The 3,568-nt window shown below is 41.0% G+C and overlaps 1 non-coding gene across 1 annotated transcript; it reads left to right on the forward strand.

The window, feature by feature from the left end:
- Positions 1–2,941: 2,941 nt before the first annotated feature.
- On the forward strand, positions 2,942–3,048 carry LOC133288980 (small nucleolar RNA R71). The gene has a single exon (XR_009748426.1). It is a non-coding gene; the product is annotated as a small nucleolar RNA R71 (small nucleolar RNA).
- The last annotated feature ends 520 nt before the right edge of the window (positions 3,049–3,568 follow it).

Consider the following 3,568-nt stretch of genomic DNA (forward strand, 5'->3'; position numbering starts at 1 on the left):
CCCAATACCACTCCTACAGCATTGTCACTGGCATCACACATTAATTCAAATGGTAATGAAAAATCAGGTGCCATCATGATAGGTGCAGTGGTCAACTTTTCTTTTAAAACATGAAATGCATGCAAACATTCATCATCAAACAGGAATTCTTGGTCCTTGGCCAATAAGTTACATAAGGGCTTGGCAATTTTTGAAAAATCTTTTATGAACCGCCTATAAGATCCTGCATGACCAAGAAAACTCCTCACACCCTTAACATTTACAGGTGGAGGAAGTTTCTCTATCACAGAAATTTTTGCCCTGTCCACCTCAATTCCATTCCTAGACACCTTGTGTCCAAGAACTATACCTTCTGTCACCATAAAGTGACACTTCTCCCAGTTCAAAACCAAATTACAGTCTTGACATCTTTTCAAAACAGAATCTAAATTCCCTAGACATACATCAAAATCAGACCCAAATACAGAAAAATCATCCATAAAAATTTCTATGCATTCTTCTATCATATCAGAAAAAATGGAAAGCATGCACCTTTGAAAAGTGGCAGGAGCATTGCATAAACCGAAAGGCATCCTCCGGTATGCGAATATTCCATATGGACATGTAAAAGCAGTCTTCTCCTGATCCTCTGGTGCCACAGCTATCTGATTGTACCCTGAATAACCATCCAAGAAGCAATAGAAAGCATGTCCTGCCAACCTCTCTAGCATCTGATCCAAGAAAGGAAGTGGAAAATGATCCTTCCTGGTTGCTTTATTCAGCCTCCGGTAACCAATGCACATTCTCCAGCCAGTGATTGTCCTTGTGGGAATCAATTCATTATTCTCATTTTTCACCACAGTCATCCCCCCTTTCTTGGGCACGGTCTGCACAGGACTCACCCAAGCACTGTCTGAAATGGGGTAAATCATACCAGCATCAAGCAACTTCACCACCTCCTCCCTCACTACTTCCTTCATAGTGGGGTTGAGTCTCCTCTGTGGTTGCCTTACTGGTTTGACCTCTTCCTCCATCAATATTTTGTGGGTGCAAAAGGAAGGATTAATACCCTTAAGATCTGAAAACTGCCATCCAATATCCATTTTATTCTTTTTGAGTACCTTAATCAACCTCCCTTCTTCCTCATCAGACAACATTGCATTAATGATTGCTGGATATGTTTGATCATCCCCAAGGAACACATACTTCAAATGTGAAGGTAATTCTTTAAGTTCTACTTTAGGTGCTCCTTTTGGAATGTCATCGATCTTCTTCTCAAGCTCTTCCACTTCTGGCTCTTCTTGGTAATCTTCTGTACCTGTCTCTTCTTCTGATCTTTGTTCCTCAACTGGGAATTCTTCTTCTTTATTCACTTCTTCCACAACCTCCTGTATCACATCCAATCTAAAACAATCCTCCACATCAACAGGATGCTTGAAGGTTTCAAATACATCAATTGTGACTGTTTCCTCATCCACCCTTAGCAACAACTTTCCTTGTTCAACATCTATCAAAGATCTTGCAGTTGCTAAAAAGGGTCTTCCTAACAATAGAGGACTTTCTGTATCCTCTTCCTCCATGTCAAGAATCACAAAATCCACTGGAAAAATAAACTTGTCTACCTTGACCAAGACATCTTCAACCACACCTTCAGGTCTCTTGATAGATCTATCTGCAAGATGCAGAATAAGATTGGTCTCCTTCAAAGTGTTGATTCCCAAAGCTCTACATACTGTCAATGGCATCAAGTTTATACTGGCTCCCAAATCGCACAATGCCTTTCCCACCTCCACATCTCCTATAGCAATAGAGATACTGAAGCTTCCAGGATCTTTCATTTTTGTTGGAAGCTTCTTCTGGATTAGGGCACTACACTCTGCTGTTAGGGCCACTGTCTCACCATCAGTTAATTTCCTCTTCTTAGTAAGAAGATCCTTCATGAATTTTGCATAGTGAGGCATATTTTCCAGTCTTCAGAAAATGGTATGTTAATTTGTAAATTTTTGAAGATATCCAGAAATCTTGCATAGTGCTGTTTCTGAATCTCTTGCTTCAACCTCTGAGGGTAGGGAACTTTAGCATAAGGAGATAAAATAACTGGCTGTTCTTTCTTGTCAGCCATCTTCTTCTTTTCCCACTTCATCATCTTTTGTGGGGAAGCATTTTTACCAACTTCTACCTCTCCTTCATTCTTATTGTCCTTCCCTTCCTCTTCTTTATCAATTCCAACTATAACATCTCTAACAACTACTTTCTTCTCACTTTTCTCATTTCTCATCTTCTCTACTTCATCATCAGAGACCACATCTTCAACCACAACCTGTTCTTCATTCTTTTTATTTTCCACATTCTTTTTCACTGGTTGAAGTACCAACCCACTTCTTGTCATAATTGCTTTACAGTGCTCCTTAGGATTCACTAGTGTATCACTTGCAAATTTCCCTTGTGGTCTTTCTGATATCTGTCTTGATAATTGGCCAATCTGGGTCTCCAAATTTCTGATTGATGCTTCCTGATTTCTGAAAGAAGTTCTGGTCTCCTGCATGAATGCAGTTGTCTCTTCCCTGAATGAATTAGAACCCTGAATATAATCCTGAGTTGTCTTAGATAACTGAGCAAACGCTTTCTCCCATGCAGCAGGATCACTTGACTGCTCCTTCATATGTGGTGGTGGAGGATGTAATGGTGGATTCAATTGATGGTTGGAACTATAGCTGAATCCTGGGTGTTGATTCTTGTTCTTCCATGGTGGCATATAAACATTCATTCCCTGATTGTTGTAGTTCCTTTGATTATTCTGATCATACCACACTCCATTCACCTCTGCTTGTTCTGGTGATCCCCCATAATCACACTCCTCTGTTACATGCCCTTGCCACAGATACCAGCAGTGGCATGCACCAAAGTTCTAGTGTTCGTGGTCATTCCTTGCAGGAAGATTGCTGCTTGTTCCCATGCCTCAATTCCATGCTGTGGACATTTCCTCAACAAAGTCTTAAATCTCTCCCAAGCCTCATAAATGGATTCTGACTCTTTCTGCTTAAAGCTTGTAATCTCATCCTTCAACTTGGCCCTCTTAGATGCTGAAAAAAACCTCTGCAAGAACTTGGTTTGCAGATCATCCCAAGTTGTTATACTTCCTTGTGGCAATGATTGCAGCCATCTCCTTGCATCATCCGTCAGTGAATGAGTGAATAGTCTCAACAGAATTGCATCTCTTGTGACACCATTTATCTTCACAGTATCACTCAACAATAGAAAGTTCTCTATGTGCAAGTAAGGGTCCTCTGCACTGGTTCCAGCAAACTGATCCTTCTGCACCAAATGTATCAAAGCAGGCTTCAATTCAAAGTTATTGGGCTCCACTGTTGGGCGCACAACACTCCCAATTGGAGGAATCACTGCAGGAGTCATGTACTCTCCCAGTGTCCTCTGTGGCGGTGGTGGTCTGTGATTCTCTGCCATTATCTCTTCCTAATTTACCGTACTGGATTCACCAATTTCTTGCAACTGTCTCCTTTGCCTGGCTGCCCTTTTTTTCTTCCTCATTGTCCTTTCTAATTCTGGATCATACAACAACAAATTCGGA

The sequence above is a fragment of the Gastrolobium bilobum genome, unplaced genomic scaffold, assembly GCF_033153095.1.
Source record: "Gastrolobium bilobum isolate Gb01-03AN ecotype WA unplaced genomic scaffold, APGP_CSIRO_Gbil_v1 utg20183, whole genome shotgun sequence".
NCBI lineage: Eukaryota > Viridiplantae > Streptophyta > Magnoliopsida > Fabales > Fabaceae > Gastrolobium > Gastrolobium bilobum.